The sequence below is a fragment of the Lynx rufus genome, unplaced genomic scaffold, assembly GCF_022079265.1.
Source record: "Lynx rufus isolate CCGP_SWC_20201006 ecotype Redwood Valley unplaced genomic scaffold, mLynRuf1.p SCAF_7, whole genome shotgun sequence".
Classification (NCBI taxonomy): domain Eukaryota; kingdom Metazoa; phylum Chordata; class Mammalia; order Carnivora; family Felidae; genus Lynx; species Lynx rufus.
This window is the reverse complement of record NW_025814889.1, coordinates 6,571,797-6,597,015: the sequence shown is the minus strand read 5'-3', so window position 1 is coordinate 6,597,015 and position 25,219 is coordinate 6,571,797. Positions and strand designations below refer to the sequence as shown.

Genomic DNA, 25,219 nt, shown 5'->3' with positions numbered 1-25,219 from the left:
TTTTTTGGTGGGGGGCTAAAGTATTATTCTGCGATTGCCCATCTCACGTGAATTTAAAACAGTCTAGGCGTGTTTGGGTGGCTCGTTGGTTGAGCGTCTCACTGTAGATTTCAGCTCAGGTCACTATCTCACAATCACGAGAACGAGCCCCGCGTTGGGGTCTGCATTGAGGACGGAGCCTGCTTAAGATTCTCTCTCTCTCTCTCTCTCTCTCTCTTAAAAAGTATAATTAAAAAATAAATAGTACAGTCTAAGAACATGCTATTGGTGCCATTGTTTGCTTGTTTTTTTTAATTTTTAAAATTATTTATTTTTGAGAGAGACAGTGCAACTGGGGGAGGGACAAAGAGAGAGAGGAGGACAGAGGATCCGAAGCGGGCTCTGTGCTGACAGCAGCCAGCCTGAGGCGGGGCTGGAACACACCCACCGCGAGATCATGACCTGAGCTGAAGTTGGAGGCTCCACCGACTGAGCCCCCCAGGCGCCCCCCTAGGACATCTATTCCTACAAATAGCGGGAGGGTAGTTTGGGGATGAAAACGCTGACTCTGGGGCCAGATTGCCCGAGCTCAAATTCTGTCTCCCCCACTGCCTAGCTGCTTATCTGTGACCTGGTTGCCTCCTTGTTCCCAGTTCTCAGTTTCTTCATCCACACAGTGGGGGTAGCCCTGCCCACCCCATGGATTCTCTGTGGGGTTAAAGGAGTTACTAGATGCACAGCACCAGGAACAGCGTTAGGCACAGAGCACGTACTCAGAAAAGGTTAGCTGCTGGTATTCATTCTCCAGCCAAATGAGATTTGCCCTCGGCAAGTGCACCGTATTGTTTATTCAGATCCACTTGTTACTGATTATGTGGTCCAGATTTGTTTTCCTTTATGTTGTCCCTAAGCAATTGATTTTGATTCAGCGTAACTGCCAACCAAGTAAGGAAGGAGAGGTGGAAGGAGCCCTAAGACATTGAGGGCTTTCGGTTGGCTGCACCACTCCATTTCCATTGGTTGAAAGACTTTGAGAGGGATATGCGGTTCCCTTGTTGTGAGGACGAGGCTTAGAAACCACCCTGTGCCTGAGGAGTTTTTATGAAAAAGTGAGGTCACTTTCATGACGACGAACGAATTCCTTTCTAGATACGGCACTCGCTGTACATCCACTAAGGCGGTCAGTGTAGCCCACAGGTCCTAGAACATACGCAAAATTCCTGCTTCAAGAGGCCACTTGCACAGTGAGAAAAAAAGAAGAGGGAAGCCTTCTGGCTTCTTCCGTGCAAGCCCAAGTTCCAATGCCACCTTATTGTAGAAGGGCTCCTTCGACCCCTCCCATGCAAAGCGTCCTCCCTACTTGACCTTGATGTCACTTTCTATAGCTTCCCCTGCTTTTTTCTTTTTGCTGGTACTAACCCCCACACGACATGTTCTGTATTTCTTTGTTTGCTGTTGAGCTCTCTTTGATGAAAACTAAGTCCCCATGGAGCCTAGAATGTCTGCTGGGTTCACGGTATTTCAGATGCTAGAACAGAGCCTGGCACATAGGAAGTACTCGGTAAATATTTGTTGAATCAATCAGTGTAAGCAGAGGTTTGTTTTTATGTATCATTAGTTAATTTTCTTCTACACTAACTTTTCAAACAATTCCCTCTTCGAGAAACTGGTTTGGGAGATGGTGAAAAATCTTCGCGTCCCCCCTCCCCCCCACAAAATACGAAATTAAAATGATAACCTCCAAGAATTCATCAACTGTTTCTATTTTAGAGGCGTTTACAAGGATAAAAATCAATCTCAGAGGGATAAGAAAAAATTATCGTGCTCTATTAAAAATCTACTTGTAATGACTCATTTTTAAGAGATGGAAAAGATTTTAGTTTTCAGAGAAAACACCTACGTACTTCACACGCCGTTCAAAGAATATGTGACTTGAAATGAATATATTTCAGTGTATTTAAAAGTACAGCTTCTGGCTCATCCGGTAATCAAATAAAGTAAGGACCCAATCCTTCTCTTACCTGCTATCTGTTATTCCCAACACTCTATTAAAAACCAACCAAAAAAACTATATAAAAAAATCTGAAAGTGAGTCAATATTTGTTTCCAGTAGATGGCACTGCGAATCAAGTCTTTACAGCTCCATTAACTTCCTTCTTTGATCATGATCATAATTATTTATTCTGTAGTAAGATCATCTGAAGGGACTTAGGCGGTAAAAACAAAGAGGCTGGGGATTTTGAAGCCACAATAACATTGCATTGACAGTGTCCGAACCCCTGGCCTTTCTTCTCTGTATTATAGTTGGATATTTATTTATTAAGGCAGTGAGTGCACGTAACCAAGACCATCCACTTGCTTATCCGTGAACCTCACTGCTTGATGTGGGATTTCGGTGGCCTGTTTTAATTTGTTTAGTCTATATGATGTTACAAGTCCAATGGGACTTTTTATAATTTTGCAGTGTTGGATTTAGTCTCATTCAGGGCAGTTAATGTACACGGGCAAAACTGTCCCAGGGTCATAAACCACATCTCTGACCTGTGCTGTTTCTTGGTGTGTGTGTGTGTGTGTGTGTGTGCGTACCCACATGTGTGAGTGTTTGGTCAATATTTGGTCAATAAATGTCCTTGCTCGGAGAGGATGTAAATGATTCCAGACAACTCCAGCAGCGTGACCAAAAAGGACACACGCATCTGTTCCAGTAACAGCGGATCAGAATCTAGCTTTGTATGTAAAGAAATACATGTTTAAAACACATTCTAAATCCATTTAAAGACTAGACCATATTAAGTGCTGTCAGGTATGTAAGAACACCTCGAACAGCGTCTGGCACAAAGTAGGTGCCAGATAAATCCCTTCTTCCCCTTTCTCTTGCGATAGAGGCAGAAGAGGCCTTAGCCTTTTATGGAGAGTCAGGCCCCGCTGTGCAACTATGTATCAGACCTTGCCTCTCCGGACTCCCGCTTCCTGGCTGCTTCCGGAAACGGCTGGAAGCCAGGCTGCGGGATGTAGAACGTTCTACCCAATATAAACTAAGATCCCCCAAGTGAAGTGTGTGATACCAGGCACCCCACTACACAAGCAGCCTCACCAGTTGGGCGTGACTTTTGCCAGGCCGCTCTTCCTCGGTGGAGAAAGAAGCCGTCAGTCCAAACTGGCTCTCCGACAAATAAACTGTGTCTGCTCTTTAAATAAATGTCATAGGAGGGGCGCCTGGGTGGCGCAGTCGGTTAAGCGTCCGACTTCAGCCAGGTCACGATCTCGCGGTCCGGGAGTTTGAGCCCGGCGTCGGGCTCTGGGCTGATGGCTCAGAGCCTGGAGCCTGTTTCCGATTCTGTGTCTCCCTCTCTCTCTGCCCCTCCCCCGTTCATGCTCTGTCTCTCTCTGTCCCAAAAAAATAAATAAACGTTGAAAAAAAAAATTTTTAAATAAATGTCATAGGAGAATTCAGACATCATGCAGCGTGTAATACGGACTGTCTACTAGAAGTCTCTTCGTTTACTGCCAAGAAAGCCCGAAACTCCTTCAAACCACAGGAGAGGCAATACTGGGTTCCTGAACTCCCTAGAGACGTACGAGAAAGTGCTCGGTGGGCGATATCTGCGTGGACCACTACTCATCACCACACTCATTTAGTACTCTTCACCCATTTATGTAAAAAAAAAAAATTGTTTTTAAGTCTTTTACTATTCGAAAGTATTTTTTTTTTAATTTTTTTTTATGTTTATTTTTGAGACAGGGAGAGACAGAGCATGAACAGGGGAGGGTCAGAGAGAGAGGGAGACACAGAATCCGAAACAGGCTCCAGGCTCTGAGCTGTCAGCACAGAGCCCGACGCGGGGCTCGAACTCACGGACCGCGAGCTCGTGACCTGAGCCGAAGTCGGACGCTTAACCGACTGCGCCACCCAGGCGCCCCTCGAAAGTATTTTTTAAACGTTTATTTATTTTCGAGAGAGAGAGCGCGCATGCGAGCAGGGGAGGGGCCGAGAAAGAGGGAGACAGAGGATCCGAAGCAGCCTCAGTGCTCACACCGCGGAGCCTGACGCGGGGCTCGAACTCCTGGAACCGTGACATCATGACCTGAGCCGGCGTCTTAGGCTTAACCGACTGAGCCACCCAGGCGCCCCCACCAATTTAAATAGTGATCTCCATCACCCCACTTTCCCCAGAATGACTCTCATAGGTACGTTTACATCGGCCCTGTCACTATCATGGGCAACCGAAAAAAACCCACACAGCAAATATAAAGCATGACAGCAATCTAAATGAGGCAGGACTGGACCAAACAGTACTTTTACTTCAGGGCAGTGGAGCCAAGAAGGCCCTCTCTCCCTTCTCCTATATGTTTTCTTCATTTGTTTCCCCCTCTTTGTGACCCCGGAATATGCACCTTGGCAATTTCAAACTGGCGGAGATGGTGTTAGTGTATTATAGAAAGTAATTTGTGGCTTTGGCCTGGGGGAGACTGACAAGCACTCTTTAGAGTTTGAAAGGACCTTATAGAACATCTAGTCCAATCCCTTACGTTACCCATGAGATGGCTCAGAGAGGTCACTCGACTTATAAAGGAAACGCAGGAAATTAGCGATGAGGTCACTTGAATCCTGATATAGGAGCTCAGTGCTTGAACTAGGCATAAGGGAAAAGGTGAAAACGTAAGGGCACCAGTGTCTTTAGATTTCACACTTCGTGACTGTAGGAAAGTGATGGAAAACACTATCTTACACATTTAGCTTGTAAGCCTCCAGGAAAGGGAAGACTGCACAAATTCTCCAAATATTTGATTATTTTAGGGGATTTTTGAGAGACCTTTTCCCCCTCCTGTTAAAAAAATATAAAATCTTGGGTCCCCTGGGTGGCTCAGTTGGTTAGGCATCCGACTCTAGGTTTCGGCTCCGGTCATGATCTCACGGTTCGCGTGTTCGAGCCCTGCGTCGGGGTCCAGGGTGGCAGCGTGAAGTAAGTAGATGGTAAGTCTATTATCTCATTAGAGATTCACTATATTAAGAAAGCATGATGGTTGTCTTTTTTAGGGCATTGCCTTTTCTCAGGGGGAAATGATAACTTAATCATGAAATAATTATGAGAAAATTGACCAACTTTTTTTTTGGTGGGAAGACTGAAGCGAGATTCCAGTAATTATAGACAGCATAAATAATTTGTTTAATGCTTATTTATTTTTGGGAGAGAGAGACAGAGGGCAAGCAGGAGAGGAGCAGAGAGAGAGGGAGACACAGAATCCGAAGCAGGCGCCAGGCTCTGAGCTGACAGCACAGAGCCCGACGCGGGGCCTGAACCCACCAACTGTGATAACACGGCCTAAGCCAAAGTCCGACGCTTAACCGACTGAGCCACCCAGGCGCCCCATAAAATTTAAAAATGTGCATGTAACTTTTAACTCCTCAGCAATCATTTTTGTGGGGTAATACTTAGGAACGTACCGTATACGAGAATGAAACTTTTCAACTGTTATTCTTCATTCCTAATTTGTGGCGGATCATCAAACAAGTGGAAATAACATCTATATATATTTCCAATTAACAAATGTAATTTTAATATTTTACATAATATAAGCCTCATTCATATGAAAGAATCCCAAGGACTCTTGATCTCTGGGGTTGTGGGTTTGAGACCCGGGCAGGATGTAGAGATTGCTTAAAAACAAAATCTTGGGGCACTGGGTGGCTCAGTTGGTTACGCTTCGGACTCGATTTCGGCTCAGGACACCATCTCAAGGGTTGGAGGATTTGAGCCCCGCATCTGGCTCCTTGCTAGTAGCCACCTGCTTGGGCTTCTCTGTCCCCTCTCTCTCTGCCCCTCCCCAACTCTCTCTCTCTCTCAAAATAAAGAAGCATTAGAAACATTAAAATAAAATCTTGATAAAAATAAAAGTGACGTAATTCACGGTTGAGCCATTGCTTAGGAATAAAATAATAATTATAGTCAGTTGGTGTGATCGAAGATTTTTTTAACAAGGTTTTTCGAAAACGTTAACAATATATAGAGACAGCTTGTGGTGTTAATCATGAGGTTTTACATGGCTACACGTCTCTGAATCGGAAACCATCATGCCTTGCCTTCTTGACTTTGAAACATTCACAATTCTTGCCAGGTTTTATCCTCAGCTGACGATGCTGGATCCCCCCACCCCGCCAAAATCTTTACTTGATTTAGAGTGGCTCTACATCTGGATGCCCATATACCTGAAGTGTCTGGATCTGAAATAAAATCGGAAGCTGGAGGGCACTGGACGAAGGGGCCACTTGAATTGCCTCAGGGGGTCTTCTACCCAGTTTTCATTTGCCTCGGTGGTGTCCTTGGAGAAAGGAGAATGGAGGCTGGATGCGGAGTAGGAAGCCAAGGAATGTTCAAGAAGTCCCTGGAAAAAGCAGTAGGCACGTAGCGCACCGAACTTGAAGCAACGCCACCAAAGACCACGTTGTCTTTGTGATAACAACGTGGTAACCATTGTGTACCCGGCTTCATGATTTTACTTCTTCGTCGCGGTAGGTACAGACAATGGCCCTCCCGCACCGTTTACTAGTCAGCAAGGCCAAGCTACCCGGGGGTGTGAGCATCAAAGACAGAGAGACTCGACCATTCTAGAGGAATCGTGGGATAATGCACGCACAGGCCATCGAGTTAGGGGCTAAGGGTTCTTTTGCATTTGCTTTTTGTTTTGATGAAACAACGTTCGGAGCATGATAATGACTTCAAACTGGTAAACAAGCCTAGAGACGCCAATGGCTGGCTGCAGCTCCGGTGGCCACTGCTCGTGGAGAGGGAACCCGCTTTCTCCGCGTAAACAGGGGCGGTCCGGAAGTCCTGCGTAGCGAGCGATCTCCGCGGGCTCCCCGGGACCGAGCGAGGCCGCGGGGTCTGGGAGGCTCAGGGGAGGGGCGCAGCCGCCCGCCCCCCGCAGCAGCCGGGCTGGCTGTAGGAAGGGATCGCCCATTCCCGGGGCCCTTCTGCTGTGGCGCGCTCAGCGTTTGGGCAGTGCCCGACCTGGTGACCCCGTCCAGGGGAAGGGCGCGCGGGTTGGGTCTCCAGCGCTGCCTGGGACGGTCCGCGGCCTCCCTCGCTTCCTTCCCGTCCAGACTGTGTTGAAGGAGCCAGGTGAGTTGGGTGCACGACACTTAGGGTGGGGCCCAGGAGACTGTCTGTGGCGTCCACATTGTGGATTCCTCCGAGCCTCAGTGCGTCCGTCCGACTCCCAGTGGAGCTGTTTCAGGGCACAGAGGGAGGCAGTCCGGGGTGCGGGTGAAAGGGTTAATGTGCAGGAACGGGGTGCAGTTGGTTTGAAGTGTCTCTGCCTCCAGCGACACGCAGCCGAAAAAGCTAGGGGCTCCAGCATGGTGTCCCCAAGAGGAGGGGACCGGAGGGGATGCCGACTCCGGCTGGAGTTTGAACCGTGTGAGTCGTTTGACCTTTCTCGGTCTCAGGTGGCACCTTAAAGAGGTGTGACGGGACTGAGGAAGTCGTTTCATGCCTCGCAAAGCGCTCCCCAAGATGTAAGGCGGTCCCGCTTCCCCAGACTAGACGTGCGCGGGGTCTCACTGGGGCCAACGCCCGCCCAGCATCTCCGAGCTCTGGGACCGCGTCCCTGGAAGGCATTCCCTACCTCGTGGCTTGGAGAGAGCCTTTTCCCGGCACGTCCCTCCTCCGGCTCTTCTAGGCAAGCTCGGGGCCCGCCGTCGGGGGAGGACCCAGCTGGGCAGGACCCCGCCGATCCGGCGCACGACCAGTCTCTGACCCCCGGACTCCATCCCCGGGTCCCTGCACTGTCCCCAGCCCTTCAAAGCGTCCACCCTCCTTCGGGTAACTCACTCACCAGAGCTCCCCGGGCCTGGAGGACGCACGGGGGGCAGCAGGCCGAGGGAAGGTGGGTGGAGTTGCGAGCGCGCAGGACGCTGGAGACCCCGGGGTCCTTCTGACCCCTGAGCCAGCGTTGGGGGAGGGCAAGAGGGTTTCCTAGGAAAGAGATGAACACAAAATTGGGAGACATTGGAGAATTTTACCCCCTGCGGCCATAGAACAACCCCCCCCCCCGGACCAAACGTGTCCCTATCTCTGATTTCCTGGGAAATAAATTGCTGTCCCCAACCAGCTTCTCCTCGCTCTTCAGTACAGCGAGGTCCACCTTTGTGAGTTCTCGGTCTTTCCCACTAGGGCGTCGCCAGCTTTTCCGAAGTGGGGACGTTTCGTTCAGTCCCTGCGAAGCCATTGCGCCTTAGGCCCCGGCAGGTCCTCTCCGTCCTTCCTCCCACCCCCCACGCCCTGGGCACAGCGCCGAGGTACCCGCACCCGCCGGCTGGTAACTCCGCTTTGCACCCGGCTGCGCCGCCTCCCTTGCGCTCCAGCAGTCGCCGAGGGCCACGATTCCCACCCCCCCCCCCCCCGCCCCGGGCAGGATTCTTTTCCCGCCCTACACCAGTCGGCCCGGGCCAGGTGCCGTCTTCGGGCCCGGGTGCTGCTCCAGGAGACGCCGTGGCGACCCCGGTTACTCGCGTCCGGCCCCGGCCCGGCAGAGAGCAGCTGCAAGCTGGCCCGAGCAACGGCCCCAACTTAATTTCCTCCCCCTAGGGGCACGTTTCCCTGAAAAAAACCTCTCTGCCGCTCCCTCCCGCCTTCCCCAAGGGACCGGGAAAAGTCCGAATCTCCATAGAAAAGGCTCCCCGTAAGTGCCCTGGGGAGGGTGGGGGGGGGGCGCAGTGGGCGGGGCAGAGGTGGCGGAGAGGATTGAATTTCTCTCCGCTCCAAACCGGCCCTCGGCGGATAAAGCGCAAGTTTGTGCACTTGGTCGACCAAAGGCTTGCAAACCCAGAAGACAAAAGTGTCCAGGGAGATGCGGAGTTTGCCCAGATTTCCCTGCGGATGGCTGTGCGGAAACGCCTGTGATGTGAACTTTCTGCAGATCGTGTACGGAGTGAGCTAAAGGAAAGGAGGAAGGGGAGCGGGGCGGGGAGGGCGCAGCGTGAGCGTGAAGTGTGCCCGTGTGAGTGTGTTGGGGGGGGGTCGTTGTGTGCCCGGGGGCGGGGGCGGCACTGCGGGGCCGGGGAGGGAGTCGGGGGCGCCCCGCAGGCTAACGGGTGCGAGGCGTTCTGCGAGCGCTGGGAAAGGTCGTTGAAGGAGTTCGCTGCACACACACAAAATAATCATCTTAAAAAAGAGTGCCGGGCATGCGCACAGAGAGGATGCCATATTGGAATGAGGCTGTAGTGGGAGTCGGAGGACCCGAGCGGGCGCGCGAGGGAGGCGGCGGGCGGGGCGCGAGCCAGGCGCGGCGAGCAGGGGCGAGGCGGAGCGAGCGGGCGAGGCCGGCGTCCCCCCGGCGGCGCCCGGGGCCTGGGTCCACTCCGAGGGGAGGACGAACTTCACCAGGTAGGACGCCGCGCCGGCCGCCGTCCCCGCGCCCAGCCCGCCCCGCCAGCAGACCTCCGGCCCGCAGGTTGAGTGTGAGCCGCCCAGCTTCTTCTTCTTCTTTTTTTCCAGCTTCGGGGGGGGGGGGGAAGGGAAGCTTGAGCAAGCCCGGGCGTGGGAGGCTTGGGGAAGGGGGTGCTGCGGGAGAGAAGCAAAAGAGGAGAGCCGGAGGGGAGAGCGACAGCACGGGAGCAGAGCCCCAAACTCCGCTCTGCGCTCCGGGTTGTCATTTTTTGGCTTTTCCCGTCCCCCCCTCCAACCTCGTCCCTGGGCTTTGAAAAGCCCGGCCTTGCGGGAGGCCGTCTGTAGTTGCAAAGCGTCCTCCTCCCCGGGTGCAAGCTGTCCCCTCCCGCCGCCCACCTTCCTCATTCGTGCGCTCATTTTAGCGACGCAGCCGCCCTTGCTGCCCCGCGCTCCCCGGTCGCTTCCTTGCTGGGGTCCCTTTCTTCGTCTTCTTCTTTTTTTTTTTTCTTTTCTGTCTTTCTTTTCTTTCTTTTTCTTTTTCTTTTTTTTTTTTTTTTTGGTGTGTGTGTGTTGGGGGCGGGGAGGGGGAAAACCGTAGGGTGAGGACTGGAGACCAGCCGTCAAGGGTGTTCAAAATCGTTTACACATTCGAGTCGCCCTCTTGGAAACATTTGCCTGTGTAGCTTGAAATGAGATTGTCAGTAGTAGTAGTTTCGGAGCGTGCTCCGGCATGGATGCTCTTTTTTTTTTTTTTTTTTTTTTGCTTTAAAGTAATATCCTGTCACTTGGGGCTTTCCTGTTGTCTGCTCTCATATGACCTCCTTTCAAAATTGCTAATCTGATCTGGCTTTGAAGTGTATTTTTAAAATGTGTGTGTTGGTAAAAATCCGCCAAAAAAAGAAAGAAAGAAAGAGAAAGAAAAGAAACAACTGTAGGAACTGCTAGATGTATTTATTGATTTTGAGCCGGGGCGGCGGGAGAGGGTGCACCGGGGACGGGGGAACCGTGGGGGTGGGAAGTGGTCGGTTCGCGGCGGCCGGACGCACGTCCAGAGCCGGGTTTGTACTTGTGTTTTCTTGCAAAAGCGCAGCGACTGCGGAGAAGGAGTATTTAGAAACCGTGCCAGTTTCAATATGGCGGGCTAAGGTGGCTTTTAAAAACTGAAAATAAAGGTTTTGAGGTGGGAAAAAACCCAACCGGAGTTGCCATCCCTTAGTTTCGACTCTCTTTGGCTACTCCGGGAGCTGTTTTAGCGAATTAAGTGGGAAAAAAGAGCCAGAATGAGCTGCCCTAGTTTTTTCCGTGTTAAGAGTGTGCGTGTCCAGTCCATTGCTGGGGGGGGGGGGATGGGTGCCGCTGGTCCAGACCAGGGTATCCAAGCACGACTGCAGTGTGTGCCTTTGGATCAGTGGGCATACCGGTGTGTGCAGTTGGGGGGGAGTGTCAAAGACATACGCCCCGAATGTGTGTGTGCGTCTTGGAGCCAGACCCTGCCATGATTTGACGTGACAAACTGCTGACACGTGGTGCAAAATACATGAGGGCAGAGGCAATGATTTATTTCGGCTTTCTTGGAGACGAGCTCTCCCTGTTGCTGGATTCTGCGCGCGTGAAGCCCTACGGGGGTAGGCGGAGTGAGGAGGTGCTCATTCAAAGGACTGACTGTCCAGGGTATTGGGTGCAGTCTGGCTGCAGACGCCTGTGGGGTTTTGTGTGTGCTGGGGGCACGCCGCACTTGGCGGCGGGGGGCCCCACGACCGAGGCGCGGGGAGGATGGAAATGGCGGCGCAGAGAGGTGTCCGCGCGCGGATCTCGGCGGAAAAGTGTGTAGGGTCGAAGCGAGGAGTTGCTTTTGGAGTTGAGCTCTAGGGAAGGTGGGGGATGGGAGCAGTGTTCTCGGATGAAAGTGTCCCTTGCTCAGGTCCTGCGCGAGAAGGCTGGATCTGAGAGGGGCGCCCTGGGCCGTGGCAGGCCAGCGGGCGGCGCTGTCGCTTTGGGGTTTGAGTGGCGCCCTGGAAAGGCCGGCTTCTGGGGCCGGGAGGGTCTGAGACTGGAGTTTGGGGGCAAAGTCGGAGGCTGTAAGGGGAGTCCGAGGGGGAAGCAAGCAAACCGGAGCTCGCTAAGCTAGGGACCAGATCTCCAACAGGGGTCGCCAGTGGCCAGGACGCGGCTGCCGAGCGGAGGTCGCGCGCGAGGGACCCGGGGGGGTGGGGGGCTGTGAGGCGGCTGTGCGCGTCCCCGGGGCCTGGCGAGGGCAGGTCCTGGGGACCTTATCTAGGCCAGCGGACCTGATGGTGGAATGGCCACGTGTGCCGAGACGTGTTTAAATCTTGGGGTTAAAAAGATAGTGGTGGCTAGGTCTGCAGTTAGCGCAGTACCGCGGTTTCTGGGCATTTGCAGGGGCCTAGAGGGGGGAGCCATAGGGTCAGCTCGTGCTCCCCACTTAGACGGACGCCGCGCTGTCGGAGAGGCCCGTCCCTCGCAGTGCCCCGTGGGTGGGGACCCCGCGGCAGATATTCCCTCCCACCTGGTCGGCGGGGCTGAGAGATCGGCGACACTCGGGCGGAGACTCGTTCGGCCCCCCGGGGCTGAGCGCGCGGCGCGTCCCCGGCCCTTCCAGCGTGCGCTGGCAGCGCGTCCTCCGGGGACAGCTCTCCCGTGGGCTTCGCTGGGGTGGAAACCAGCCTAAAATGGCTCTGTGCTTGTAAACTGCAGTTTCAGCCGGGAACCCCTCCCCTCGTCCTCCTGACGTCGCCGCTGACAAGCGCACAATTCACTCTAACGCCCCGAAACCCGCGATTTTGCACCGAGCTGTGCCGTGGACGCCAATACATAACCGATTACAAAGAACATTCCTCAGGATTCTCGCAGGGCCCAAGTTTCCCTTTCTTGGGGGAAGCAGCGGGAGGAGGGAGGAACCGAGACGCGCGGCGAGAGCCCGGCCGACCACCGCCCCGGAACCGGGGCCAGGGCTGCGGCTCCGGGCTGGGGCCCTTTCCGCGTAAAAAACCGAGGGAGGTGGCCCGGGGACGCGGCTGGTGGCCGGGCGGAGCGATCGCCACCGCCTGGGGCGCTCGGCCTTGACGGCAACTCTGGTGTCCGAGTGCGGAGACGACGCAGGCAAGCCTGCGAGACCGTTCCCAAACTTCTGGAGACCCGCTTGCAGTTTCGCTTTCGGAATTTTCGGGATCTTTGGGTTTGCAGAGTGGGGTGGGATTCCGGGAAGAGCCCGGCGCCACGGGCTGGTCGTGCGGATGCTCGCGCCCCTTTCGGCGCAGTAGTCCGACTTCTCACCAGCCCGGCGTCCCGTCCTTCGCGCCCCCGGACCCCGCGGGCGCGCTCGAGGGGCCAGGGCTCCCACGCCGCCCGCAGCCCCCGCCCCGGAGAGCTTCCGCCCGGCACGGCGTTCGGTCGGCTCCAGCGGCGCGGCCGCGGCGGCTCCGAGCCCACCGGTGGGAAACCGCTTTCGACCAGGGCAGACCCTGCCTGAATCCGGATCCATCGCCGCTGCCCTCCGCTTTCCGTCGCCCCGCCACCCTCCCACCGAGGCCAGGGGACCCGGGGGGCCGATTGGCGTGTCTGCACCGAGCAAGTGGATCCAGGTTTCACCAGGTCGGAGAAAACGCAAAAACAGGCTTAAATTCGGCCCCAGATGCTGGGGAGGCAAGTGGGGGTGGGGAGGGAGATTGAGCGGGTACGGAGGGGGGAGGGGAGAGGCCTTGGTGGCCAGAGGAATTGTTGCCAGGCTCTCCTTTGAGGTAGGAGATCTGCTACTTTCTCCCTAGCACGCCTTAAACTGGCACACCCCGTGCTTCCTCCCTTCCGTAAATAAACGTTGTCTCCAATCCTTATCTTCGCTCTGCGCTGGGATCGAGCCTGCCTGCGAGGGTACACCCATGTACCCCAGAAACCCTCCACTCCCCTATCAAAGTTCTTACTGTGCGAAGGACCCATTCCCCTGGCCGTGTAAACCACCGCCCGGTGGCTGGGTGGTTCAGCAGCCCCTCCCCTGGAGAGGAGTGCCCCCCACCCCCTGCTGTTCTGATGTGCGGTCTTCTAGAAGCGCCAGCCTAGACCTTCAGGGGTGAGAACTGACTATTTCCCATTTGGGTACAGGCGCTTGAGTCTCAAACAGGCCATCCCGCTGGGACCTGAATTTCACTAATGATGGGAGTAATTGATGTGTGAGAGCTTTTCAACTCATGTTTTTGTTTTTTTGTTTTTTTGGCAAAAATCATGGACTTTTTTTTTTTTTAAATCCTGCTCTAGCTAGGTATAAATGCCTAGATTCATGATTCTTGCTTTAATAAAAGCAACAACAACAAAAAAAATCCAACCCCCCAGAATAGGTTCTTGAAGAAAGGGGAGAGCCTTGGTGAGAGGCTTGGGAGAGGATTGGCCTCTCTAGTCCCTTTTTATCCTAAGACCTTCCTTTGCTGTCCTGGGAGTGTTGAATGTTTATCAAATCCCATTTCTGCCTGTTCTAGCTGAGGTGGCATTTTTCACCTTCCTTTACAGCCAGTGCCCACAAAGGGCTTGCCAAATCTGAGAAGTGCTGAGTGATGGAAACATTGCTCTGAACAGTAAGTGAATGAGGGTTCCCCTTCATTGGGACGGGCTGCCTTTGGAGTTTAAGAAGCCCGTGCAGGGGAAGCGTGGGGCTCTCCAGGGTCTGTATTTCTGCCTAAAAGTTTTTGTCGGGATATGGAAGTAAAAGGTCCCCTCCTCCTCTTTCTTCTCATTAGTGATTTGAAGAAAAATGGTCTACTTTGGGATTTGAATTACTTCCAGTTCTATTGTTCTAGGTTTGGACATTTCTCTGTTAGAATGTCACTATTTGGAACTTGTGGAGTTCACTTAACAGTATAGTGGTCATAAGAACTTGTGAAAGGTCCTCGGTTCCAAACGAAATTAACATGTGTAATTCAAGACTCATTTTGTGTTTTTTGGTTTTGTTTTGTTTTAGCCGTTCTTGTCTATATTGCACCAATAACAACTTATTGTCCCCATTCTGCAATTAGGAAAAAAAATTAGGGAAGTTATACTTGTCATAACAAACCAAGCTGTGCATTCATTGGTGACCCAGGATCTAACCGCCTGATTGCGTTGAGGAGAACACAGAACCAGGAGGCCGGGGATCTATTTCAGAGATGTTTCTGCCTAGCTGTGTGACCTTGGACCACTTACTGTATTTTTCTGAGCCTCATCTTCCTTGTTGATGAAATAAGTGCTTTGGACTTGGGTTTCACTCAGAGATCTCCATGCTTCTGTTTGGGGGGGAAATTGGTGATTCAGCACATCTCTGTAGGCATGCCCAAGCGATTCATCTGTCAGACCCATGTCCGCGAAGGATGGTGAAAACGTTACCCTGGCCTTGGTGACGGTGGCTCCAGAAGAGGTCTGCGAAGGTAGTTGGGTTGTAGTTCACTGTTCAGGGTTAAAGTGCTGTCGCTGTTGAGTGACACAGGCTCCACGTGGGGGCACGTCTCATTCATGCCCTGGAAAAGGTGTGGTGTAGACATCGAGGAACACGCCAGTGCGGCCTTTGCATATAATCCCTATGATAGCATGGGCTGGGCTGGGTCATTGTGGTTTTGAATAGAAGTCACAAAGAAGTACCTGGTTCGAGTATGTTTTAGTAATTCCTCGGACTATGAGGGGCCGTCTCAGATAGCCCTCTGTACCCGCCATTGCAGACAGAGTGAGTACAGGGACCTCATCCAGTAGTCTTTATAGCGTGGGTGGGTGACGGCAGCCTGCTGGTACCCTAGTGAGTGGAGGAACCCAATCCGATGCTGCATTTTCCATCCCTGCTCTTTACGTTGGGCCACTAGGCAGTACGATTAGCCCTGAACAACGTGGGGGTTAGGGGCAACAACTCCCCCCAGTCCCAGTTGAAAAGCCTTGGGTAACTGGACGCCTCAAAAACTTAAGTACTAAAAGCCTGCCGTTGACCAGAAGAAGCCTTACCAGTAACATGAACGGTTGATGAATATGTATTTTCTGTGTTATACGCGGTATTCTCACAATACAGAAAGCTGGGGAAAAGAAAATAGTTATTAAGAAAATCATAAGGCAGAGAAAATACATTAAAAATTTTTTTTGATGCTTATTTATTTTTGAAGGAGAGAGAGACACAGCGTGAGCGTGGGAGGGGAGCAGAGAGAGAGGCAGACAAAGAATCCAAAGCGGGCTCCAGGCTCTGATTTGTCAGCACAGAGCCCGACGCGGGGCTCAAACCCGTAAACCACGGGATCATGACGTGAGCCGAAGTCGGAGGCTTAACCGACTCAGCCACCCAGGTGCCCCAGAGAAAATACATTTAGAGTGGTATGTCTTATAAAAAAAAAAAATCTGCGTGTCAGTGGACCTACAGCTCAAACCTGTGCTGTTCAAGAGTCAACTGTACTTCCTCTCTGGGGGCCTGAGTGGCTCAGTCGCTTGAGCCTCTGACTTTGGCCCCCGGTTATGAGCTCAAGGTTCGCGGGTTCAAGCCTCACGTCGGGCTTTGCGCTCACAGCTCGGAGCCTGCTTTAGATTCTCTGTCTCCCTTTCTCTTTGGCCCTCCTCTGCTTAGGCTCTCTCCCTCTCTTTCAAAGATAAATAAACACACACACACAAAGAAATGAAAACTCTGGTCTTAGCTACAGTATTTAAGAGTCAACTGTATTTCCTCTCTTTGTAAAACCAGAAGTGTCTTGGACAGCAGAGAAGACAAATGATCTTATTGGCTAAAGCAAACATTGGCTGAAGTCAGTGTAAACAAGACAGGACTGTATATTATAAATAAGGGAAGGTATTCAATTTAGAACTTGCATAACAAGGATATGAAGTTACCAAATAAAATTCTTTTTTTTAATGTTTTATTTTTGAGAGGGAGGGAGAGAGAGAGAGAGAGAGAGAGAGAGAGAGAACAAGTAGAAGAGGGCAGAGAGAGAGAGAGAGACACAGAATTCAAAGCAGGCTCCAGGCTCTGAGCTATCAGCACAGAGCCTGATGAGGGGCTCGAACCCATGAACCGTGAGATCATGACCTGAGCCAAAGTTGGAAGCTTAACCTACTGAGCCACCCAGGTGCCCCCAAATGAAATTCTTTAAAAAAAAAATTTTTTTTTATTTTTTTTTATTTTAGAGTTCGGGGGAGAGGGGAAGAGGTACAGAGAGAGGGAGAAAGAGGGAGAATCCCAAGCAGACTCCGAGCTGTCATTGCAGAGCCTGACATGTGGCTCGATCCCATGACCCTGGGATCATGACATGAGACAAAATCAAGAGTTGGACACAACCCATTGAGCCACCCAAGTGGCCCTCAAATAAAATTCTTAAGGATCGGTTTTGCATGATCATTTCAGTGGTATTCTGATTTAAATATGCTAGCATCACACTCCCCATCTGGTTAGCACCCTAGTGAATTTTATCTATTTTATTTTATTTTTTACTGTTTATTTTTGAGGGGGGGGGAGGGGCAGAGAGAGGGAGACACAGAATCCGAAACAGGCTCGAGGCTCTGAGCCGTCAGCACAGAGCCCGACTCGGGGCTTGAACTCAAGCGTTGAGATCATGACCTGAGCCGAAGTCAGATGCTTAACACACTGAGCCACCCAGGCGACCCTGGTGAATTTCAGAACGTGATTATATTTCACCATATACTGATAGTTAGGGCCCCTTGTGTTTTGACAAGATGACATTCACTAATCAAAAAGTTTTACTTTCTGTCACTTAGGTTTCCATTCTTGTGATAAGATAGATGTCTTTGACACTGAATAAGCGAAGAATCCATTGTGCCTTTCTGTTTCATTCTTTTTGATTTTCTTAAAAACAAAAATGACACATTTCGGTAGATAACGGCGCTTGTTAAAGCATAGGGTGAATTCTGTAGGGCAAATAATGTTAGCAGCCCTGACTGTACAAGACCAGTTTGGAGCTGGTGGGACTGGGAGAGGTGGAAGAGATTTTTATCCTGGGATTTTTGTTTTTTCCCCCTGAAGTTTTATTGGCTGAGAAAAAAAAAAATCATCTTTTTTCTTATTAGTAAAAAAACTTTTTGTTTAAAGTAATCTCTACATCCGGCCTGGGACTCATACTCATGACCCTGACTGACATCAAGGGTCACACGTTCTCCACCAACTGAGTCAGCCAGGTGCCCTGAAAAAAATAATCTTTTTTTTTTTTTTAATTTTCTTTTTACATTTATTTATTTTTGAGAGACAGAGACAGAGCACAAGTGGGGGACGGGCAGAGAGAAAACGAGACACAGAATCCGAAACAAGCTTCAGATTGCACAGAGCCTGACGCGGGGCTCGAACTCACGAACCGTGAGATCATGACCTGAGCCGAAGTCAGACGCCCAATCGACTGAGCCACCCAGGCGCCCCTGAAAAAAATGATCTTAAAAAAAATTATTAAGGTGTACCTTGTCTACTTTCTCCTAAATTCGGCAGGCTTTTTTTTTTTCCATTCCATTTCAGTTAAAAGTGAAGTATGAATCCCGCATCACTATAAGGTATAATGCAAGAGTCTGAAATGCCGAGTGCAAGTTCTCACACAGTGTCATTTTAAGTATAATTTCAGTAGGTGCTCGTTTAAAAACCGGACATGTGGATCTGTAGGTCCAGGGACTAAGGACGGAAGGATGGAGGAATTAATAAGATTTGGAATTAGCGGTTTATTCCAGATAATGTTGAAAATAAAAGCACTTGCCTTTGTAAGCCTGAACTGTGTTCCGGCCACTGTGCTTCTCAGTTTTGTGTTTCTGTTTCATCTAGGTTATGGAAATATCACCCCACTTTACAGATGAGACTGAGGCTTTAGGGAGCTTGAGTAACTTGCTAGCAAGGTGGAGTGAGAGAGATTGAGGAATTGAATCCTGGTATTACGTTGTCTTGAAACTGAAATTACTGTGACACGCTGTGCCTAGCACTTTAAATGCTTTAGCCCCCTTAATCTGTATAGGGGAGTGCTCTTATCTTTGTTTTACTGATACGGAGATCGGAGATCGAGTCTTTGGAAAGGTTATACAGGATCGTATAAATAGGTTTGTTTTTTTTTTAATGTGCTTGATTTGAAATGCAGGTAAGACCAGAGCATTTCTGTTTGTATTTATTTTGGATCCTCGTGAAAGAGGAAAGCCTTTAAACGAAGCTGAATCCCCGTCTTTAAAATGGAGAAGTGAAACTACTCAGTGTTTCTGGGTTGGGATAGCGTGCGGCTCCCTGACTTGTCAATCAACCACTAAAAGTTTGGGAAGGTGCTGCACTTCCGAAATTTCGGCTTAATTCAAAAAATAATTGGCTTTCATATCCACCGGTTTCCTTTTTTTCTCTCCTTTCTGAAAGACCTTCCCGCTCTAACGTAAGTGAGAATAAATTGGAAGCCGGGGAAGAGAGCTAGAATTTTCCTTTCTAAGTAGTGCTGGCCACCAATGAGCATCGTCTTCTAGATGCACCGTAGCATTTTGGTCTTTTAGGACGTTCCTGTTTTCTGCCATAGAACGCTGAATTCAGAGCGGCTCTTTGTGTGAGGCCTGGGAAGCACTGTGCTCACTCTGGCCAGGTCGGCTGATGTGCACGTCACGCGGTGAGCTTGACCTCAGGCTTGAAGCTGGCCATCAAAGCTTCTTTACTGTTTACCAGTAGAAACTAATTTCACTTCCTCTAAAGCTCAGGAGAAAAAGTCAAGTTTTGCACCAAATCAAAGTAGCAGGATTTTAATGGAAATTGGCTCTTGGCGTATATGTATATGTATATATAGTTTTTAGGAAGTGCACTAAATGTAGATAGCCTACAGTCTGACGGGTACAGCGAACCAGTCTAGGGAATTCAGAACCCTTGATCTGGCTCAGAGTTTTTTGTGTGTGACCTTGGCTAAGTCACTTTCCTTTAATCCTCCATTTTGAATTTTTGATTTTTTTCCTGTAGTGGATGGCAGATAGAATTCTTGCTAGGTACAACCGGCTTTAAAAGGTAAAGGCCGGGGCACCTGGGTGGCTCAGTTGGTTAAGCGTCTGACTTCGGCTCAGGTCATGATCTCGCGGTTTGTGGGTTCGAGCCCTGCGTCAGGCCCTGTGCTGACAGCTCGGAGCCTGGAGCCTGCCTCAGGTTCTGTGTCTCCCTCTCTCTCTGCCCCTCCCCTGCTCGGGCTCTGTCTCTCTCTGTCTCTCAAAAATAAAATAAACTTAAAAATAAAAAAAAAGGCAAAGGCCATGTGGGGCACCTGGCTGGCTCAGTCAGAAGAGAATGCAACTCTTTTATTTTTTATTATTTTTTTAGTGCCTATTTATTTTTGAGAGAGAGAGAAAGACAGAGAGAGAGAGAGAGAGAGAGAGACAGAGCACAACTGGGGTGGGGCAGAGAGAGAGGGAGACAGAATCCGAAGAGCATGCGACTCTTGATTCTGGGGCTGTGAGTTCAAGCCCCGTGTAGGGTGTAGAGATTACTTAAATAAGCAAAACTTAAAAAAACAAGTAAAAGCCACGTTTACTTTTATGGTTTTGTGACAAACGCCCTATCTTTTTGTTAGAGAAGACAACACGTCTCTGACTCTTTCCTAAGGTGCATACGCATACCTCACCCTTGCAAAGGACGGGTTGGCCCTTGTCGCCATCGTTCTGTTCTCACCTCCACGTTGGAAAGGATGTTTCCCTCTGGGTGGGTTAGAAAAAAACAAACACTCTTCAGTAGAGGTCATCTTGAGTATCCAGTCATAATCGTCTTGGGTGTGTGCTAAGCACAGACGCTCCCTGGGCAGCAGAAGAGGGGATCTAGCACTTGATAAGTGGCCAGTGGTGCAGGACGTAGGTTAGCGATCCCTAAGGGACTGTGCCAAACAGGCTTCCGTGGGGGCTCTTTCTGAAGGAGATACGCCGCTTCTCCAGCCCCGTGGAGACCTTGCGGAAACGCTGCATAAGACGAGTGGGGATAAGGGACAGAAAAAGTCGAGGGGGTCGGAGGACCAAGCACGCCGCCAACATTTCGCTTGGATCAGTGTGGTGTTTGCCCTCACTCCTGCCGGGGGGGAGACCGGATTTGCCTTTCGAAGGGTGGAGAAGTGGGAAACAGGGAAGGAGGAGCCTCAGGTTGGAGGCCCCTGGGGAGGAGGATGAGCGTTTGGAGGTAGTTAGCCCGTACAGTCTGAACGGGAGGACAGACGTCATCAGCGTGACAGGAGGCCCTGAGTGCAAGCGTGTACTTTTCCAGGCAGCCCACTTGTTTATGCATTAATATCCTTCTTGATCCCAACTCACGAAGTTAGACTTCCTCTGCTTTCATCACACTTAACTCTTTTATTTGCACACGGACGAACACCAGATGTGAAATCACCACTCTAGCCTCTGGCTGTGTGTTGATCGCTGGAGGTGGATCCTGTTTTGCTCACCCCGATTTGCCACGACTGGCACGGACGTGTCGACCCGTGGTCACTCAGCGCTGCACTGTCATCCCACACGTTTGTCTTTATTCCTGTCACTTGTACTTGTCAACCTTCATTTGCCATGTGGTCTAGTTAAGAAGGGGCTTTGAAAGTCCGGGGCGCCTGGGGGGCTCAGTCGGTGAAGCGTCCGACTTCGGTTCAGGTCATGATCTCACGGCCCGTGAGTTCGAGCCCCGCGTCGGGCTCTGTGCTGACGGCTCGGAGCCGGGAGCCTGCTTCGGATTCTCTGTCTCCCTCTCTGTCTCTCTGCCCCTCCCCATCTCGTGCTGTCTCTGTCTTCTCTCAAAAATAAACAAACATTAAAAAAACCCCTTGAACTGAGTGTGCTTTTCTCTTCCCGGCCAGCCGGAGAACACAGGACACCTTTCCCGTTCATCCCTGTGTTGCTACGAACTTCAGTTGGGCATTTAGGTCCTGACTCCTCTCTTTTTATGGAAGCTTTTGGGATCCAGCTCAGACCATGGGAGTAGTGTGTCCTTTTTGGAGTCTCTGTTCCCTTGAAGGGGATGCTGTATTATTTTCTCCTCCCGCGTACTCTTAGTTTTAATAAGGAAGGTGGGTGAAGGCCCAGGCTGCCTGAAATGTTTGCCTGGGAGAGGAGACTTTTTGGAATTGTCCCTGCGTTTTGCAGATGAGAACAGGGTTGCTGGCTGTGTTTTGAAGGCCAGGCATACACTCGGGTGCAAAGCCCAGGTCTCCTGCGATCCCTGCAGGGTTCGTTACGTTTCCCATGTTGTGTCCTAATCAAGGTAAATTAGGGTGTTTCTGCTGGCGTTGCATCATGATATTCCTCCACTGGAGGAAACCTCCTTCATGCATTTAGACGATGTGATTTATAAAATTTGCTTTATGCCCAATTTTATGGTTATATCCATGGCTTCAAGTAAACACCTGAAATGCTCTTTAGTTGCTTTGTGTATCCCCAGGGAGCTTGCGCAGCTCTCCAGGCTGCCTTCCAGGAGGTGCTTCTTTACACGCTTACGAGTGTGCGGTATCTCTCAAGCATCGTTGCCATACATCTGTGCGGCTTGGAGTAATGAATACCTAAAACCCCCTCAGAAAATTAGGCACTGATTATTAGACATTATCTATGCGTGTCTAGCCGACACAAGGATCCCTTGTCAGAGTTCTTTACTTTTTGAGTTCTTAAGGATCATGCGTACGACGCGTGGGCTAATTTACCGAAAATGCCTTCTACGCGTGGATGTATGCTGTGAGATACAAATCTCCCGTAAAGTAGGAGGCTGCTCGGCTTTGTTAGAAACTCGGGTTGATGCTCTCAGTCATTCCAGTCTTCGCAGGTGACAGGGAAACCCCGGGGTTTGTTGAAGAGGTCAGGGCCGAGTGGGATGATGTCTGTGCTCGTTCTGAGACGCCTGCTTTTTCAGGAAGGCCTCTACCAGGCTCTTCTGTGTGAAGTATTTGGTGTCAGTCGTATGCCAACCCAGGGACGGTGTTGCACGTTCGTGGCGTGGAGGCAGATTTGGGGTGCACAAAACCCTTCGTCGCTGCCTTGATGCAAAGACGTGTTGTTGCATCATCGATTCTGCTGCGTATTTCGAGGCCTCGTCCTTCTTTATGGTAAATAAGTGGCTAACGCTACCGAAATAATTTGTAGGTAAACAGCCAGTAAGTGAACCCCTGAGATGGTGCACGGCTCGTGTGCCCTTTCGTTGGGTTTTCTCCTCTCTTGAGCAGGTAGCACGGAAGGCTGCTGTGTTTCTGCGTTGCCCCAGCCCGTTTGTAACCCCAGATTGCGTTCGCTCTTCTGCCCTCGAGTGACGTGTGCCGTTGGATTGGGAGGTTCAGAGGTGACGGTCACAACCGTGGCTTAGAAGACACGGGATGTTACTGTGGGAACCGTTGGCTGCCGTCGGCCCTGGAATTTCTTATGGAAATATTTGGAAAGATCTTAAGCTTAGGTGAGGTATCCTGAGCTCATCTTCAGATTCCCGGAGCGTGAAATGAGGCCGTGTTCCGCTGTGATTTCGCCGTGCTACATATGCACGGGCAGCTAGCGCGGGTCTGGAATTTCGTAGGCTTTGAGTTTAGGCCTTCACGTGTTCTTTCCTATCGGGCGGAGGTTCTCTTTTCTGAGTCACGAGACGAGAACAAGCAACCGCAAACCTTTTCCCGTTTCAGAGTAGCAAGCTTGACATTCTGAGTCTGCCAGCTGGGGACACCGCGAGTTTCTTGAACTCTACTCCAGGGCCGGTCGGTTCGAAAGGTCTGTGGCTAAGCGGGTAACTTGAAAAGAAACGCGCCGTTTCTTTTATTGTTAACACGACGCGGTTCTCGAAAGCGAGCCCGTGGGAGCAGCGAGCCTTTGGCCCCTGCCCGTGGGCGAAGGAGACGCGAGGGGTGGCGGATGGTGAGGCAGCCCCGTGGCGGCGGAGAACAGCTTCACGTTTTCACCTGCGTTTGGATAATTATGGTTTCCATCGGGGCACGGCGAGAGTGTGACACCGATCGTGTCTAAGAAAACAAAATCAAGACGAACAACTCGTGTATGGGTCAGTCGTGGGCGAGGAAGGGAGGACGGGGATTGACGGGCTCTCGTCGGCGGAAATCTAACGCTGGGGCCGGACGCCTCTGTGACTTCGGATTTAGGAGGCAGGGCTCTCGTGGAGCCCACACCTGCCTCCTCGCGGGGAAGGGAGACAGCGGGTGTGCGAGGCTCCGTTGCCCAGCAGCGACAGCAGGCAGAGAGTCCAGCCCCGCCGTAGCGGGATACGGGAGACTCGTTCCAGTGTGTCGGCCAACCTGCGAGCGGACACGCGGGGGTTTCCTCCGGGAACGACCCCCGCAGGCCTCCAGACGGGTCCCCGGGTCCCACCCTCACCTGCGCCCGGAGGCGCCAGCCAGCCCCTCCGGTTTGCCTCTCGAACGGGAGGAACCCCGAAGTGTCACGTCCCTTCTGAGCAAGGCGCCTAACAGGCAAATGCAGAGACCAGGAACCCACGGAGAGAAAAAGAACTTCTCTCACGGAGGCGAGAAGAGAGGTCTTTAAAGAAAGATCGTTGATCAGCACAGGGATGGAATAGAGGCAACAGAACCGGGACAGGATGGGAATGGGGAGGATTACGAGGATTTAAAAGGAGTTTGTTTATTTATGTTTTTCATGTTTATTTATTGGAGACCGAGGGCGCGTGGGTCAGGGGACAGGGGACCTGAAGCAGGCTCTGTGCTGACGGCAGACAGCCCGAGGTGGGGCTCGAACTCACGAACCCGTAGGATCGTGACCCGAGCTGAAGTCAGAAGCTCAGCCGACTGAGCCACCCAGGCGCCCCTCAAAAGACCTTTCTGAAATTAAACTGGGAAGCTCCACAGAAGAGCAGGGAGAAGTAGCTGATGGTACATTCTAGTTGGGGTGGTACATTAGAAGAACATAAAAGATGGGGCGCCTGGGTGGCTCAGTCGGTTGAGCGTCCGACTTCGGCTCAGGTCATGATCTCGCGGTTCGTGGGTTCGAGCCCCGCGTCGGGCTCTGTGCTGACAGTTCGGAGCCTGGAGTCTGCTCCCGGATTCTGTGTCTCCCTCTCTCTCTGCCCCTCCCCCGCTCGCAGTCTGTCTCTCTCTCTCTCTCTCTCTAAAACAAATATTAAAAAAAATAAAAGAAAATTGAGATCGAGGAGGTCCGACATTTGAATGACTTTGAACGAAAGAACAGAAAACAGAGAGGAAGAACTTAGCAGTAATTCAGGAAAATATCCTAGCACCGAAATACATGAATTTCAAACTCGAAAGAAGCCCGTGTGCCCCGAAACCACAAGCGGATTGCCATAGACACGCCACTGTGAAATCTCAGAACCTCAGAAGCCCCGGCGACTGGGCTGCTGCCCGACTTCTCCCGTGGAAGCTTCAGGATGTGGAAGGAAGCCCTCGAAAGTCTGAGAGAGGATGCTTTTCCAGCTTGGGATTTTTTTTTTACCCGCCTACGCTGTTGGTTAAAATGGGAGGGTAGGTAAGGACATTTTCAACCACGCAAGACCTCAATGTTTCCCGCCTAAATCCTTTCCTAGGAACGTGGTGGGGAACGTGCCTCATCCCAAGAGAGAAAACCGGTAACGGGGAAGGTGTGGGACCCAGAAGGCAGGATGTGCTACAAAAGAGACAGAGGCCAGGTCTCAGGATGGCACCTGCCAGCCCGGCAGAGAAGGCAGTTAGTCTGGATCGGGGCAGAGCAGAGGCAGAGCTGTCTGAGGAAGGGGAGGCATCCTAAGGTGCTGTGGGGTCGGCTGGGGCATCTCCTTAGAGCCTTGCTGCTCTGAATCACGCCTGTCAGGAGGGGAAGGGCAGGCGGGAGGGAGGGAGAGCGGGCGGCGTGCCAGCGCCTTACCCGATAATGACGGAAACTGAGACGTTAATAAGCGAGGTGTTATCAGAGGCGCGGAGATGAACACCAAAGCGGTCACCCGAGGGATTTGA

At 51.4% G+C, this 25,219-nt stretch overlaps 1 protein-coding gene across 2 annotated transcripts in view; it reads left to right on the top strand.

Annotated features, from left to right (window-relative positions):
- Positions 1–8,766: 8,766 nt before the first annotated feature.
- SFMBT2 (Scm like with four mbt domains 2) overlaps positions 8,767–25,219 on the top strand; it is a 227,553-nt gene continuing 211,100 nt past the window's right edge. The window contains exon 1 of one of the 2 annotated variants that reach the window (XM_047064867.1): positions 8,767–8,903. The gene's annotated coding sequence lies outside the window, so the exon portion shown is untranslated. Of the gene's footprint in view, positions 8,904–9,102; positions 9,366–25,219 lie in introns of those variants that run through there. The other variant, XM_047064866.1, reaches the window with a different exon arrangement.